The sequence below is a fragment of the Balaenoptera ricei genome, chromosome 11, assembly GCF_028023285.1.
Source record: "Balaenoptera ricei isolate mBalRic1 chromosome 11, mBalRic1.hap2, whole genome shotgun sequence".
Classification (NCBI taxonomy): domain Eukaryota; kingdom Metazoa; phylum Chordata; class Mammalia; order Artiodactyla; family Balaenopteridae; genus Balaenoptera; species Balaenoptera ricei.
The window spans coordinates 53,843,425-53,861,783 of NC_082649.1; the positions used below are offsets into that span (position 1 = coordinate 53,843,425).

The window sequence follows — 18,359 nt, forward strand, 5'->3', positions numbered from 1 at the left end:
GCGGCAGCTCCTCTATAGCTTCAAGGTGTTTGGATGAGAATGGCTACGACGACTAGTGCTGTGCAGCTGACTGATGAATATGTGGTGAGTGACCCTAAGTCTGTTTGGTGTGAGGAAATGGAGCAAGTGAGAATTATTCCTCGTCAGGAAAGGATGAGAAAGGGATATGCTCTGAAATCTGTGCGTGGATTTAGAATTGTTGTGACCATAGCACGCTGTAGCCTCCACGTGTTGGTAGTACGGCTGCAAGGACTATGGGTCCTGCACTGGGGGCTTCTACCTGGGCTTTGGGCGATCAGAGGTGAAGGCTGTCGAGAGGTATTTTTACACTGAAGGCTATTATGCCTGCTAGTCCCATGAAAATGTTAGATCAGGAGTCGGGTATTATTTGTGTTTGATGTTGAATTATTAAGAAGTTTTAAAAAATTTTTTAATTGAAGTATAGTTGATTTACAATGTTGTGTTACCTTCTGCTGTACAGCAAAGTGACTCAGTTATGCATATATATACATTCTTTTTTTATATTCTTTTCCATTATGGTTTGTCACAGGATACTGAATATAGTTCCCTGCGCTATACAGTAAGACCTTGTTGCTTATCCATTCTGTATATAAAAGCTTACATCTGCTCACCCCAGCCTCCCTCTCCATCCCTCCCCCACCCCACTCCCCCTTGGCAACCACCAGTCTGTTCTCTGTGTCTGTGAATTATTAAGAAGTTTAATGAGCCTGTAGTATTGTGGATATGTCCTAGTGCTACTAAGAGTGGGTGGGATCGTGCTAGCGTGCAGAATGAGAAAGTCCTGTGTGAAGTCGTTCTGTCTCATTATCTCATCGGGTAATGACAGTAAGTGTTGGAACTAGTGTTGCTTCAAATAAAATATAAACTAGGATTTGTTCTACAGCAGGCAATGTTATGATTAGAAATATTTGTAGTATCACTAGTATGGTGATGTAGAGTTTTTTCGGATTAGGGATTCTTGGACAGGTGGGATTGGCTGGCTAGAAGTATGAGTGGCGGAAGTCGTGTTGTTAAAGCTAATAGTGGTGCTGATGGGGAGTCAGAGAAAAAAACTAGTGAAGAGTTGAGGCTATTATCATTAAATTGGCTGAGAAGAAGTAGGCTTATTCAACTAATCAGTAAGCTGTGGGCTGAAGGGTTAATTCAGATTATATTATTCTTTGATAATCCTGTTAGTGGTATTAATATAATTGTAGGGATAATGATTTTTGACATTGGAGAAGGTTAAGATTTTGTACCTAGTTGGTGCCATACATGTTTGATTATTATTATTACTCTTATTATTATATCCCTTTTGTTACTAACAGGGATAGTCCAAGTGAAGCTTTGTAAGCTGCAAATACTAGTAGGAAAATGGGTATTCTGCTGGCTAGAGTGAAATGTGTGTTTAGAATTATTAGGGTTGCTATCATGAATTGTAATAATATTATTCCTTCTCAGCATAATATCTAGTGAGGATATTAGGTGAGATTAGTATATTAATAATCCTACAAGAGATACTGTACATGCTAAAATAATATTTATACATACTAAAGGCACTTGATAATTATGAACTTAATCATAATTTAATGAGTTAAAATCATTCATTTTAGCTTAAACTAATGATCATATTAAGTTCATTCTAGTCCTTTTTAGATTCATTCATAGGCCAGGCTCGTCGCTAGTAGTATGATTAGAAACAGAGCTAAAATGAGCTTTTTTTTTTTTTTTTAATTATTAGCACCTTTAATTATTATTTTATTTATTTATTTGGCTGTGTTGGGTCTTCGTTGCTGTGCTAGGGCTTCCTCTAGCTGCGGCAAGCGGGGGCCACTCTTCATCGCGGTGCGCGGGCCTCTCACTGTCGCGGCCTCTCTTGTTGCGGAGCACAGGCTCCAGACGCGCAGGCTCAGTAGTTGTGGCTCACGGGCCCAGTTGTTCCACGGCATGTGGGATCTTCCCAGACCAGGGCTCGAACCCGTGTCCCCTGCACTGGCAGGCAGATTCTCAACCACTGCGCCACCAGGGAAGCCCTAAAATGAGCATTTTTTAAAAAAAATTTTATTGGAGTAGAGTTGATTTACAATGTTTCAGGTGTACAGGAAAGTGATTCAGTTATTCATATACATATATTCATTCTTTTCCAGATTTTTTTCTCATATAGGTTATCACAGAATATTGAGTAGAGTTCCCTTTGCTATACAGTAGGTCCTTGTGTGTTATCTATCTTATATATAGCAGTGTGTGTATGTTAATCCCAAGCTCCTGATTTATCCCTCCCCCCAACATTTCTCCTTTGGTAACTATAAGTTTGCTTTCGGTATCTGTAAATCTGTTTCTGTTTTGTAAATAAGTTCATTTGTGTCAGTTTTTAAAAAAATTAGATTCCACGTATGAGTGATATCATATGATATTTGTCTTTGTCTAACTTCACTTAGTATGATCATCTCTAGGTCCATCCATGTTGCTGCACATGGCATTATTTCATTCTTTTTTACGGCTAATATTCCATTGTATATATGCACCACATCTTCTTTATCCATTCCACTGTTGATGGACATTTAGGTTGCTTCCATGTCCTCGCTATTGTAAATAGTGCTGCAATGAACATTGGGGTGCATGTATCTTTTCGAATTATGGTTTTCTCTGGGTATATATCCAGGAATGGGATTGCTGGATCATATGGTAGCTCTGTTTTTAGTTTTTTAAGGAACCTCCATACTGTTCTCCATAATGGTTGTACCAATTTACATTCCCACCAACTGTGTAAGAGGGTTCCCTTTTCTCCACACCTTATTGTTTGTAGACTTTTTAAAAAATTTTATTTAATTAATTAATTTATTTTTGGCTGTGTTGGGTCTTTGTTGCTGCATGCGGGCTTTCTCTAGTTGCGGCGAGTGGGGGCTACTCTTTGTTGCGGTGCGTGGGCTTCTCATTGCAGTGGTTTCTCTTGTTGTGGAGCACGGGCTCTAGGCGCACAGGCTTCAGTAGCTGTGGCTCGCGGGCTCTAGAGCGCAGGCTCAGTAGTTGTGGCGCGTGGGCTTAGTTGCTCCGCGGCATGTGGGATCTTCCCGGACCAGGGCTCGAACCCGTGTTCCTTGCATTGGCAGGCGGATTCTTAACCACTGTGCCACCAGGGAAGCCCCCTGTTTGTAGACTTTTTGATGATGGCCATTCTGACTGGTGTGAGGCGATACCGCATTGTAGCTCTGATTTGCATCTCTCTGATAATTAGTGATGTTGAGCATCTGTTCATGGAGCATTGTCTTTAGGTTATTTGTTTGGGATGCTCAGGGTAAAAGTACAATAAAAGGAGAGCAACCTCTAAGTTGAAGAGAAGAAATATCATAGCCACTAAGAAATTTTATGGAACACGGTAAGCGTGCCAATCCTATGGGGTCAAATCCGCACTGATAGACACTTGTTTTTTCTGTGTAAATATTTAATGGAGGGGGTCAGAATGCGATACATATAAGCAGTGAGGCTAGTGCTCTATTTGTGATTCATGTCAGTATAAGATTTCTTCTTTTTTGGATTATACTGACACTGATTGGAAGTCAGTTGTACAATTTAATACTAAAAGAGTAAGATCCTCAATAATAAATAGATATGCAAAGGAATAGCCATACTATGTCTACAAAATGTCAATATCAGGCCGCAAAGTCCAAGTGGTGATTGGATGTAAAGTGAAATTTTAATTGGTGTAAGAAGCAGACGATTAGGAAAGTAGAACCAATCATTCCATGTCGGCCGTGGAATCCTGTAGCCATGAAGAAAGTTGATCCATATACACCATCTGAAATTGTAAAAGGCGTTTTGTACTATTCTGAGGCTTGTAGAAGTGTGAAGTAAACACGCAGCGCAATTGTCATAGAAAGGGCTTGGAGCATATGTGTTTGGTTTCCTTCTATGAGGTTGTGGCAGGATCAGGTGATGGGTACCCCGGAGGCTAATAGGACTGAGGTGTTGAGGAGTGGTCCCTCTAGTGGGTTTAGAGGGCAGATGCCTGGGGTGGTCAGCATCCGCCTAGTTCAGGTGTGGGGTGAGGCTCGAGTGATGGAAGACTCAGAAAAAGCTGTTAAGAAAGAGGGCTTCTGAAATCATGAAGAGAATGAGTCCATATCAAAGTCGTTTTTGAACAATTGGTACAGGATGGCCTTGGAAGGTGCTTTCTCGGATGATGTCTCATCATCACTGATATATTATTAGAGTATTAGTAAGCCTTGTGCTATCAATAATATTGAATTAAACTGAAATCCTGTGACGAGGCCAGATGTTATTAGGAGGGCTGAAAGATCTCCTGTAAGGGGTCAGGGACTAGGATTTAACCTATGACATGCAGGGGTTTGGTGGGTCTGTGTGTTGTCATTTAAGTAGAGACTTAAAGTAAGTCCCCTACATACGGACCTCCAAGTTGCGAACTTTCAAAGATGCGAATGTGCATTTGCATGTCCAATCACGTAAGTTAGTTCACGTGTCTGGCGTACACTGTCACATGCCTGCATCCTCTACAGTTGTGCTTTTGTGTACTTTACAGTACTGTATAGAGTACAGTAGTACAGTGTCTTTATTTCAAGCCCAGGATGTCTGGAAACAAAAGGGTGGATAGAATTGAATCCAGCAAGGAACCAGAACCTATGCCATCAATGTCAGGCGTGAGTGAAATTGCAGCTTGCCCTCCATCTCCTATTGCTGACGATCCTTCAGCTCTACCATCTCCCACCTCCTCTCCCTCCTCCAGTCAGTAACTCTTCTTGCCTATTCACTCGATGCCAGCCCCTGTATGCCAGCTGTTGTACTGTACTACTGTACTTTTCAAGGCACTGTACTGTAAGATTAAAAATGTTTTCTTTATTTTCTGTGTTTGTTTTTTATGTATTATTTGTGTGAAAAGTATTATAAACCTATTACAGTACTGTATAGCCGATTGTGTTAGTTGGGTACCAAGGCTAATTTGGACTTACGAAAAAATTGAACTCACGAACGTGCTCTTGGATCAGAACTTGTTCATATGTAGGGGACTTACTGTACTATTAGGGTGAATATGTAAGCTTGAATTAGGGGGAGAGCAAATTTGAGGATCGTGAGATAAGAATAATGACTGTCATAAGGGCTGTGGTGGTCCTAATATTGAATAGTGCTGGAGTTGCCCCTCTGATTCAATGAATTAGTAAGTGACCTGCTTTAATATTGGCTGTTAACCGTATGGCTAAGGCTATTGGTTGCCAAAATAGGCTTATAGTTTTGATGATGACTAGCACAGGGATAAGAGGCACTGGGGATTCCTTGTGGTAGAAAATAGGCAAGGGGACTTCCCTGGTGGCTCAGTGGTTAAGAATCTGCCTGCTGAAGCAGGGGACACGGGTTTGATTCCTGGTCCGGGAAGATCCCACATGCTGCAGAGCAGCTAAGTCCATGCGCCACAACTACTGAGCCTGTGCTCTAAAGCCCGCGAGCCACAACTACTGAGCCTGCGTGCCACAACTGCTGAAGCCCGCGTGCCTAGAGCCCATGCTCTGCAACAAGAGAAGCCACTGCAATGAGAAGCCCGCACACCGCAACGAAAGCCCCCGCTTACCGCAACTAGAGAAAGCCCATGTGTAGCAATGAAGACCCAACGCAGCCTAAAATAAATAAATAAAATAAATAAATTTATGTTTAAAAAAAAAGAAATGATGCGGTTATGGATTCATGGGTTAGGAGTGAGGAGTACAATGCTTGGGACTAGAGCAATGAAGATAGCAATAGGAAGTCCTGTTATTGTTGGGGTAATGAAAGAGGCCAATACATTTCCATTCATTTTGTTTCTCAAGGGGTGGATTGTTTTTGTGTTTGAGTGAGTTGTAGTTCTGGGTTTAAGTGATAAACATAGTTTGAAATGTTTCATTGGAATATAATAAATATGGCTAGAATGATTGATGAAATAGTAATGAGTCGTGCTGATGTCTCTAGTTGTGGCATATCATTAAGGGGAGGTTTAAACTCTCATCTTTTTTTTTTTTATTTATGGCTGTGTTGGGTCTTCGTTTCTGTGCGAGGGCTTTCTCTAGTTGCGGCAAGTGGGGGCCACTCTTCATCGCGGTGCGCGGGCCTCTCATTATCGCGGCCTCTTTTGTTTTGGAGCACAGGCTCCAGACGCGCAGGCTCAGTAATTGTGGCTCACGGGCCTAGTTGCTCCGCGGCATGTGGGATCTTCCCAGAACAGGGCTCGAACCCGTGTCCCCTGCATTGGCAGGCAGATTCTCAACCACTGCGCCACCAGGGAAGCCCCTAAACTCTCATCTTTAACTTAAGTTTCATGCAGTTTAGCTTCTTAATGAATTTATGATATTGTTGCAGATCAATTTCTTGAAATACTTTAGTGGAACTAATTCCAAGATGATAGGTATGAAGGTATGATTTGGTCCACAGATTCCTGAGCACTGTCTGGCTGTGTTGATATAAGGGTTGTTTGGTTTTAGCATCCTGGAGTAGCATCTCTTTTTAGGCCCAATGAAGGCCCAGCTCATGAGTGTAAAACCTCTTCAGAAGAGGTTAATGTTCGCATAGTCACTTCTATGGGTAGAACTACTCGGTTATCTCCTTCTAACAATTGCAGTTCTCCTGGCTTTAGGTCTGAGGCAGGGATCACAGAAGAGTCAGAATTTAAAGCTTCATAATCTGTGTAGTCGTAACTCCAGTCTCACTGGTGCCCTAGAGTTTTTGCAGTCAGAGAAGGATGATTGATATAAAGAAGTCATAAGGATGCCAAGGCAATTAAGATTGGGATGATGGCTGTTAAATTGTTCAGATTGTTTCGACTTCTTGTGCATCTCTTGTGTTTGTATGTGTTAGTTTAGTCGTTAGTATGAGTGAAATAATATAAAGAACCAAAGAGCCAATGAAAAATATGATTTGGGACTTCCATGGTGGTCCAGTGGCTAAGACTCAGCACTCCCAATGCTGGGGGCCGGGGTTCGATCCCTGGTCAGGGAACTAGATCCCGCATGCTACAACCAAGAAGTCCGCATGCCGCAACTAAGAGTCCACATGCCGCAACTAATGTCCCGAATGCCGCAAGTAATATCCCGCATGCAACAACTAAGACTCGGTGCAGCCTACGTAAATAAGTAAATTTTTAAAAAAAGATGATTCACGTGTGATCATGGAAATGTAGGAAGCTCTTCTATCATGGGTGATGTTGCATCTTGAAAGCCTAGTTGAAAAGGATATGCCATGGAGAGGGATAGGGCTTTCACCTATAATTTAACTTGGACAAAGTTATGTACTTTTTACCAATATCTCATTTATTGAGAAAGACATAATGGTTATGGTATTGGCTTGAAACAGTAGAAGAGGGTTTGGTTCCTTCCTTTCCTAGTTTTCTTTTTTTTTTGTGTGGCTGCGTTGGGTCTTAGTTGCAGCACACGCGATCTTTGAGGCATGTGGGATCTTTTCGTTATGGTGCGTGGTGTGCTCGGGTTTCTCTCTAGTTGTGGCATGTGGGTTTTCTCTTCTCTAGTTGTGGTGCACAGGCTCCAGAGCGCGTGGGCTCTGTAGTCTGTGGCACGCGGGCTCTCTAGTTGAAGCTCGCGAGCTAAATAGTTGTGGCTTAGTTGCCCCGGGGCACGTGGGATCTTAGTTCCCTAACCAGGGATTGAACCCGCGTCCCCTGCACTGGAAGGTGGATTCTTTACCACTGGACCACCAGGGGAGTCCCCTAGTTATTTTATTTTATTTATTTATTTGGCCGTGCCGTACATCATGTGGGATCTTAGTTCCCCAACCAGGGATCGAACCCACGCCCCCTGCATCGGAAGGGCAGAATCTTGACCACTGGACCGCCAGGGAAGTCCCTTTCCTACTTATTTTAGACTGACATAAGTGGGTTCTTCAAATGTGTGATATGGTGGAGGGCATCCATGTAATCACTCTAAGTTTGGAGTGGTTACATCTACTGTTGAGACCGCTTGTTGTGATGCAAGTGCTTCTCAGATGATGAAAATTATTAGTATGACTGCTGTCACTGAAATGCAGGAACCTATTGATGAAATGGTATTTCACGTTGTATATGCGTCAGGGTAGTCAGTATATCATTGTGCTATTCCAGATAAACCGAGGAAATGTTTTGGGAAGAAGGTTATATTTATGCCTACAAATATAATTCACAATGGATTTTTGCTCCTGCTGAATTGAGTGTATAAGCTGAGAATAGCGAGAATCAGTTGCACAAAGCCTCCTATGGTGGTGAAGACCGCTCCTGATGCATAGTGGAAAAGTGCAACTCCATAGTGTGTGTCGAGAAGGACAGTATCTAGGGATGAGTTGGCTCTAACAATTCCTGTTAAACCACCTACTGTAAAAGGAAAAGAAATCCTAGGACTCATAATATAGCGGGGGATCATTTGATGTTACCTCCGTGAAGAGTGGCTAATCAGCTAAATTCTTTTTTTTTTTAAATATGTAGTATGGTTGTGTGTGTATATGTGGCTTTTTTAAAAAATTTATTTATTTATTTATTTATTTTTGGCTGTGTTGGGTCTTCGTTTCTGTGCAAGGGCTTTCTCCAGCTGTGGCGAGTGGGGGCCACTCTTCATCGCGGTGCACGGGCCTCTCCCGTTGGCGGAGCACAGGCTCCAGACACGCAGGCTCAGTAGTTGTGGCTCACGGGCTTAGTTGCTCTGCGGCATGTGGGATCCTCCCAGACCAGGGCTTGAACCCATGTCCCCTGCATTGGCAGGCAGATTCCTAACTACTGCGCCACCAGGGAAGCCCCAGCTAAATTCTTTTACTCCTGTGGGAATAGCGATAATTGAAGTAGCTGATGTAAAGTATGATCGTGTATCAGCATCTGTACCTACTGGTATAGATGGGCTCATGACTTAAAAGGTCAACAAACATATTAAAAGATGCTCAAGCTCAAATGTACATGTATTTGACTGTGTTAGGGCCTCAGACGCCATAGCTGAGGTGAAGCATCCCCCAAATTTAAAAACTACTGAATGGGGGGACTTCCCTTGTGGTCCAGTGGTTAGGACTCAGCACTTTCACTGTCGTGCCACAGGTTCAGTCCCTGGTCGGGGAACTAAGATCCCACAAGCTGCAAGGTGTGGCCAAAAAAAAAAACCAAAAAACTAAAGTGGGAGGGATCCTACTAGTGTGTAGAATAAGAAATAAAGTCCTGCATCAGTCGTTCTGTTGGACTATATAATCGGGTAATGATAATAAGTGTTGCAACTAGTGTTGCTTCAAATAAAATGTAAACTAGGATTCCTTCTATGGCAGTCATTTTTTTTTTCTGGGAAACATTTTATTTTATTAATTTTTATTGGAGTATAGTTGCTTTACAATGTTGTGTTAGTTTCTACTGTACAGCAAAGTGAATCCGCTATGCGTATACATATATCCCCTCTTTTTTGGATTTCCTTCCCATTTAGGTCACCACAGAGCATTGAGTAGAGTTCCCTGTGCTATACAGTACATTCTCATTAGTTATCTATTTTATACATAGTATCAGTAGTATATATATGTCAATCCCAATCTCCCAATTCATCCCACCCCTCCTTCCCCCTTGGATCCATATGTTTGTTCGCTACGTCTGTGTCTTTATTTCTGCTTTGCAAATAAGATCATCTATACCATTTTTCTAGATTCCACATATATGCATTAATATATATGTTTTTCTCTCTCTGACTTACTTCATTCTGTATGACAGTCTCTAGGTACATCCACATCTCTACAAATGACCCAATTTCATTCCTTTTTACATTTGAGTAATATTCCATTGTATATATGTACCACATCTTCTTTATCCATTCCTCTGCTGATGGACATTTAGGTTGCTTCCATGTCCTGGCTATTGTAAATAGTGCTGCAGTGAACATCAGGGTGCATGTGTCTTTTTGAATTATGTTTTTCTCTGGTTATATGTCCAGTAGTGGGATTGCTGGGTCATATGGTAGTTCTATTTTTAGTTTTTTAAGGAACCTCCATAGTGGCTGTTTCAATTTACATTCCCACCAACAGTGCAAAAGGGTTCCCTTTTCTCCACACCTTCTCCAGCATTTATTGTCTGTAGATTTTTTTTTTTTAAATATGCAAAAAATCAAAATTTTAATATTATTTAATAAACTCCTTTCTTTTTTTTTTTTTTCACACACACACACACTGTATTTTATTTTTACAAGAGATAAATCGACTGACACCAAGCATTGTACATGGATGACCACAACAAAAGCAACAATGATTGCAATTACCAAACATGAAACACACTCATACTATGTCATAGTATTGACATTCAGTCCAGTAATCCTCCACTGTAACAGCTCCTTTACTTTGCAGTGAAAATTGATTTGTATATTCTTTGCCTCTGAGTCCTTGTGGAATTTTTTTTTTTTTTTAAATTCAGACAGAAAGTCACAAAAATTATACTCATCCTCATCAGTTCACTCAGTCCCATGTAATTAATTTTTTTTTTCATCTTGATCTTTTGTTAGCACTTTTATGAGTTCATCAGTTTTTCATTAGAGTTCTGAAAATGCTTATTCATTCAGTTCAGCAGTACAGTCCGTTACCAGAAACCTGTACTTGTCAGAGTCTTTTCCATGTATTTCTTGAAGATGAAACCCTTTTATAGGAACATATTTGCAAAATCATCAGAGTACACCCAGAACTGTCTGTAAATGACAAAAGACTTAAAAATGACCACGGTTAAAGATTTGATGACAGTTCATAATAATGCAGTTGACAAGAAAATTAGTTATTTCTGAGATATACATTTTAAAGTAATAAATAGGATTATTACTTATAACATTATACCAGAACATATAAGATTTTTAGAAATTTCATGTAATGTCTGAAACATTTATATTAACATATTTCCATACATATTTCCATACAAGTACAAATATAAGATTTTTAGAAATTTCATGTAATGTCTGAAACATTTATATTAACATATTTCCATACATATTTCCATACAAATACAAATATGATTTTTAGAAATTTCATGTAATGTCTGAAACATTTATATTAACATATTTCCATACATATTTCCATACAAATACAAATATAAGATTTTTAGAAATTTCATGTAATGTCTGAAACATTTATATTAACATGTTTCCATACAAATAACCCAATGAAAGTTTAGTATTAGTTGTTTTGTTTGTTTTTTTATACTGCAGGTTCTTATTAGGCATCAGTTTTATACACATCAGTGTATACATGTCAATCCCAATCGCCCAATTCAGCACACCACCATCCCCACACCACCGCAGTTTTCCCCCCTTGGTGTCCATATGTCCATTCTCTACATCTGTGTCTCAACTTCTGCCCTGCAAACTGGCTCATCTGTACCATTTTTCTAGGTTCCGCATACATGCATTAATATACGATATTTGTTTTTCTCTTTCTGACTTACTTCACTCTGTATGACAGTCTCTAGATCCATCCACGTCTCAACAAATGACTCAATTTCGTTCCTTTTTATGGCTGAGTAATATTCCATTGTATATATGTACCACATCTTCTTTATCCATTTGTCTGTTGATGGGCATTTAGGTTGCTTCCATGACCTGGCTATTGTAAATAGTGCTGCAATGAACATTCGGGTGCATGTGTCTTTTTGAATTACGGTTTTCTCTGGGTATATGCCCAGTAGTGGGATTGCTGGGTCATATGGTAATTCTATTTTTAGTTTTTTAAGGAACCTCCATATTGTTCTCCATAGTGACTGTTATCAATTTACATTCCCACCAACAGTGCAAGAGGGTTCCCTTTTCACCACACCCTCTCCAGCATTTGTTGTTTGTAGATTTTCTGATGATGCCCATTCTAACAGGAGTGAGGTGATACCTCATTGTAGTTTTGATTTGCATTTCTCTAATAATTAGTGATGTTGAGCATCTTTTCATGTGCTTCGTGGCCGTCTGTATGTCTTCTTTGGAGAAATGTCTATTTAGGTCTTCTGCCCATTTTTGGATTGGGGTGTTTGTTTCTTTGATATTGAGCTGAATGAGCTGTTTATATATTTTGGAGATTAATCCTTTGTCCATTGATTCATTTGCAAATATTTTCTCCCATTCTGAGGGTTGTCTTTTCGTCTTGTTTATGGTTTCCTTTGCTGTGCAAAAGCTTTGAAGTTTCATTAGGTCCCACTTGTTTATTTTTGTTTTTATTTCCATTACTCTAGGAGGTGGATCAAAAAAGATCTTGCTGTGATTTATGTCAAAGAGTGTTCTTCCTATGTTTTCCTCTAAGAGTTTTATAGTGTCCAGTCTTATATTTAGGTCTCTAATCCATTTTGAGTTTATTTTTGTGTATGGTGTTAGGGAGTATTCTAATTTCATTCTTTTACATGTAGCTGTCCAGTTTTCCCAGCACCACTTATTGAAGAGACTGTCTTTTCTCCATTGTATATCTTTGCCTCCTTTGTCATAGATTAGTTGACCATAGGTGCGTGGGTTTATCTCTGGGCTTTCTATCTTGTTCCATTGATCTATGTTTCTGTTTTTGTGCCAGTACCATATTGTCTTGATTACTGTAGCTTTGTAGTATAGTCTGAAGTCAGGGAGTCTGATTCCTCCAGCTCCATTTTTTTGCCTCAAGACTGCTTTGCCTATTCGGGGTCTTTTGTGTCTCCATACAAATTTTAAGATGATTTGTTCTAGCTCCGTAAAAAATGCCATTGGTAATTTGATAGGGATTGCATTGAATCTGTAGATTGCTTTGGGTAGTATACTCATTTTCACAATGTTGATTCTTCCAATCCAAGAACATGGTATATCTCTCCATCTGTTGGTATCATCTTTAATTTCTTTCATCAGTGTCTTATAGTTTTCTGCATACAGGTCTTTTGTCTCCCTAGGTAGGTTTATTCCTAGGTATTTTATTCTTTTTGTTGCAATGGTAAATGGGAGTGTTTCCATAATTTCTCTTTCAGATTTTTCATCATTAGTGTATAGGAATGCAAGAGATTTCTGTGCATTAATTTTGTATCCTGCAACTTTACCATATTCATTAATTAGCTCTAGCAGTTTTCTGGTGGCAGTTTTAGGATTCTCTATGTATAGTATCATGTCATCCGCAAACAGTGACAGTTTTACTTCTTCTTTTCCAATTTGTATTCCTTTTATTTCTTTTTCTTCTCTGATTCCCGTGGCTAGGACTTCCAAAACTATGTTGAATAATAGTGGTGAGAGTGGACATCCTTGTCTCGTTCCTGATCTTAGAGGAAATGCTTTCAGTTTTTCACCATTGAGAATGATGTTTGCTGTGGGTTTGTCATATATGGCCTTTATTATGTTGAGGTAGGTTCCCTCTATGCCCACTTTCTGGAGAGTTTTTATCAGAAATGGGTGTTGAATTTTGTCAAAAGCTTTTTCTGCATCTATTGAGATGATCATATGGTTTTTATTCTTCAATTTGTTAATATGGTGTATCACATTGATTGATTTGCGTATATTGAAGAATCCTTGCATCCCTGGGATAAATCCCACTTGATCGTGGTGTATGATCCTTTTAATGTGTTGTTGGATTCTGTTTGCTAGTATTTTGTTGAGGATTTTTGCATCTATATTCATCAGTGATATTGGTCTGTAATTTTCTTTTTTTGTAGTGTCTTTGTCTGGTTTTGGTATCAGGGTGATGGTGGCCTCATAGAATGAGTTTGGGAGTGTTCCTTCCTCTGCAATTTTTTGGAAGAGTTTGAGAAGGATGGGTGTTAGCTCTTCTCTAAATGTTTGATAGAATTCACCTGTGAAGCCATCTGGTCCTGGACTTTTGTTTGTTGGAAGATTTTTAATCACAGTTTCAATTTCATTACTTGTGATGGGTCTGTTCATATTTTCTGTTTCTTCCTGGTTCAGTCTTGGAAGGTTATACCTTTCTAAGAATTTGTCCATTTCTTCCAGGTTGTCCATTTTATTGGCATAGAGTTGCTTGTAGTAGTCTCTTAGGATGCTTTGTATTTCTGTGGTGTCTGTTGTAACTTCTCCTTTTTCATTTCTGATTTTATTGATTTGAGTCCTCTCCCTCTTTTTCTTGATGAGTCTGGCTAATGGCTTATCAATTTTGTTTATCTTCTCAAAGAACCAGCTTTTAGTTTTATTGATCTTTGCTATTGTTTTCTTTGTTTCTATTTCATTTATTTCTGCTCTGATCTTTATGATTTCTTTCCTTCTGCTAACTTTGGGTTTTGTTTGTTCTTCTTTCTCTAGTTCCTTTAGGTGTAAGGTTAGATTGTTTACTTGAGATTTTTCTTGTTTCTTTAGGTAGGCGTGTATAGCTATAAACTTCCCTCTTAGAACTGCTTTTGCTGCATCCCATAGGTTTTGGGTCGTCGTGTTTTCATTGTCATTTGTCTCTAGGTATTTTTTGATTTCCTCTTTGATTTCTTCAGTGATCTCTTGGTTATTTAGTAACGTATTGTTTAGCCTCCATGTGTTTGTCCTTTTTACGTTTTTTTCCCTGTAATTCATTTCTAATCTCATAGCGTTGTGGTCAGAAAAGATGCTTGATATGATTTCAATTTTCTTAAATTTACTGAGGCTTGATTTGTGACCCAAGATGTGATCTATCTTGGAGAATGTTCCGTGCGCACTTGAGAAGAACGTGTAATCTGCTGTTTTTGGATGGAATGTCCGATATATATCAATTAAATCTATCTGGTCTATTGTGTCATTTAAAGCTTCTGTTTCCTTATTTATTTTCATTTTGGATGATCTGTCCATTGGTGTAAGTGAGGTGTTAAAGTCCCCCACTATTATTGTGTTACTGTCGATTTCCTCTTTTATAGCTGTTAGCAGTTGCCTTATGTATTGAGGTGCTCCTATGTTGGGTGCATATATATTTATAATTGTTATATCTTCTTCTTGGATTGATCCCTGGATCATTATGTAGTGTCCTTCCTTGTCTCTTGTAACATTCTTTAATTTAAAGTCTATTTTATCTGATATGAGTATAGCTACTCCAGCTTTCTTTTGATTTCCATTTGCATGGAATATCTTTTTCCATCCCATCACTTTCAGTCTGTATGTGTCCCTAGGTCTAAAGTGGGTCTCTTGTAGACAGCATATATATGGGTCTTGTTTTTGTATCCATTCAGCCAGTCTATGTCTTTTGGTTGGGGCATTTAATCCATTCACGTTTAAGGTAATTATCGATATGTATGTTCCTATGACCATTTTCTTAATTGTTTTGTGTTTGTTTTTGTAGGTCCTTTTCTTCTCTTGTGTTTCCCACTTAGAGAAGTTCCTTTAGCATTTGTTGTAGAGCTGGTTTGGTGGTGCTGAATTCTCTTAGCTTTTGCTTGTCTGTAAAGCTTTTGATTTCTCCATCAAATCTAAATGAGATCCTTGCCGGGTAGAGTAATCTTGGTTGTAGGTTCTTCCCTTTCATCACTTTAAGTATATCATGCCACTCCCTTCTGGCTTGCAGAGTTTCTGCTGAGAAATCAGCTGTTAACCTTATGGGAGTTCCCTTGTATGTTATTTGTCGTTTTTCCCTTGCTGCTTTCAATAATTTTTCTTTGTCTTTAATTTTTGCCACTTTGATTACTATGTGTCTCGGCGTGTTTCTCCTTGGGTTTATCCTGTATGGGACTCTCTGCGCTTCCTGGACTTGGGTGGCTATTTCCTTTCCCATGTTAGGGAAGTTTTCGACTATAATCTCTTCAAATATTTTCTCTGGTCCTTTCTCTCTCTCTTCTCCTTCTGGGACCCCTATAATGCGAATGTTGTTGCGTTTAATGTTATCCCAGAGGTCTCTTAGGCTGTCTTCATTTCTTTTCATTCTTTTTTCTTTAGTCTGTTCCGCAGCAGTGAATTCCATCATTCTGTCTTCCAGGTCACTTATCCGTTCTTCTGCCTCAGTTATTCTGCTATTGATTCCTTCTAGTGTAGTTTTCATTTCAGTTATTGTATTGGTCATCTCTGTTTGTTTGTTCTTTAATTCTTCTAGGTCTTTGTTAATCATTTCTTGCATCTTCTCAATCTTTGCCTCCATTCTTATTCCAAGGTCCTGGATCATCTTCACTATCATTATTCTGAATTCTTTTTCTGGAAGGTTGCCTATCTCCACTTCATTTAGTTGTTTTTCTGGGGTTTTTTCTTGTTCCTTCATCTGGTACATAGCCCTCTGCCTTTTCATCTTCTCTATCTTTCTGTAACTGTGGTTTTTGGTCCACAGGCTGCAGGATTATAGTTTTTCTTGCTTCTGTTGTCTGCCCTCTGGTGGTTGAGGCTATCTAAGAGGCTTGATGGGAGGCTCTGGTGGTGGGTAGAGCTGACTGTTGCTGTGGCGGTCAGAGCTCAGTAAAACCTTAATCCACTTGACTGTTGATGGGTGGGGCTGGGTTCCCTCCCTGTTGCTGTGGCGGTCAGAGCTCAGTAAAACCTTAATCCACTTGACTGTTGATGGGTGGGGCTGGGTTCCCTCCCTGTTGGCTGTTTTGCCTGAGGCAACCCAACACTGGAGCCTACCCGTGCTCTTTGGTGGGGTTAATGGCAGACTCTGGGAGGGCTCACGCCAAGGAGAACTTCCCAGAACCTCTGCTGCCAGTGTCCTTATCCCCACGGTGAAACAGAGCCACCACTCGCCTCTGCAGGAGACCCCCCAACACCAGCAGGTAGGTCTGGTTCAGTCTCCCCCAGGCTCACTGCTCCTTCCCCTGGGTCCTGATGCACACATTACTTTGTGTGTGCCCTCCAAGAGTGGGGTCTCTGTTTCCCCCAGACCCGTCAAAGTCCTGCAATCCAATTCCCACTAGGCTTCAAAGTCTGATTCTCTAGGAATTCCTCCTCCCGTTGCCTGACCCCCAGGTTGGGAAGCCTGACGTGGGGCTCAGAACCTTTACTCCAGTGGGTGGACTTCTGTGGTATAAGTGTTCGCCAGTCTGTGAGTCACCCACCCAGCAGTTACGGGGTTTGATTTTACTCTGCTTGCGCCCCTCCTACCGTCTCACTGTGGCTTCTCCTCTGTCCTTGGACGTGGGGTATCCTCCTTGGTGAAGTCCAGGGTCTTCCTGTCAATGATGGTCCAGCAGTCAGTTGTGATTCTGGTGCTCTCGCAAGAGGGAGTGACAGCACGTCCTTCTACTCTGCCATCTTGGTTAATCTCCCCTGTCTGTAGATTTTTTGATGATGGCCATTCTGACCAGTGTGAGGCGATACCTCATTGTAGTTTTGATTTGCATTTCTCTAATAATTACTGATGTTGAGCATCTTTTCATGTGTTTGTTGGCTCTCTGTATGTCTTCTTTGAAGAAATGTCTATTTAAGTCTTCCACCCATTTTTTGATTGGGTTGTTTGTTTTTTTGATATTGAGCTGCATGAGCTGTTTGTATATATTTGGAGATTAGTCCTTTGTCAGTTGCTTCATTTGCAAATATTTTCTCCCATTCTGAGGGTTGTCTTTTCACCTTGTTTATGGTTTTCTTTGCTGTGCAGAAGGTTTTAAGTTTAATTAGGTCCCATTTGTTTATTTTTGTTTTTATTTTCATTATTCTAGGAGGTGGGTCAAAAAAGATCTTGCTGTGATTTATGTCAAAGAGTGTTCTACCTATGTTTTCCTCTAAGAGTTTTACAGTGTCTGGTCTTATATTTAGGTCGTTAATCCATTTTGAGTTAATTTTTGTGTATTGTGTTAGGGAGTGTTCTAATTTCATTCTTTTACATGTAGCTGTCCAGTTTTCCCAGCACCACTTATTGAAGAGGCTGTCTTTTCTCCATTGTATATTCTTGTCTCCTTTGTCATAGATTGGGTGACCATAGGTGCGTGGGTTTATCTCTGGGCTTTCTATCCTGTTCCATTTATCTGTATTTCTGTTTTTGTGCCAGTACCATACTGTCTTGATTACTGTAGCTTTGTAGTATAGTCTGAAGTCAGGCAGCCTTATTCCTCTAGCTCCAGTTTTCTTTCTCAAGATTGCTTTGGCTATTCAGGGTCTTTTGTGTTTCCACATATGGTAGTCAATGTTAAGTTTAGAAATATTTGTCATTTTACTAGTATGGTGATGTAGTTTTTTCTGGGTTAGGGATTCTTTGGACAGGTGGGATTGGCTGGCTAGAAGTATGAGTGGCAAAAGTCGTGTTGTTAAAGCTACTAGTGGTGCTGATAGGGAGTCAGAGAAAAAAAACTAGTGAAGAGTTGAGGCTATAATCGTTAAATTGGCTGAGAAGAAGTAGGCTTATTCAACTAATCAGTAAGCTATGGGCTATAGGGTTACTTCCTATTCTATTATTCTTTGATAATCCTGTTAGTGGTATTAATATAATTGTAAGGATAATGATTTTTGATATTGGAGAACGTTAAGATTTTGTACCTCGTCGGTGCCATGCGTGTGTGATACTATTGCTTATAGGGATAGTCCAAGTGCAGC

The 18,359-nt window shown here is 40.0% G+C and overlaps 1 pseudogene; it reads right to left on the reverse strand.

Moving 5' to 3' along the window:
• Window positions 1-6,305: 6,305 nt before the first annotated feature.
• Window positions 6,306-7,217, reverse strand: LOC132375310 (cytochrome c oxidase subunit 2-like; annotated as a pseudogene).
• Between the last annotated feature and the right edge of the window lie 11,142 nt (window positions 7,218-18,359).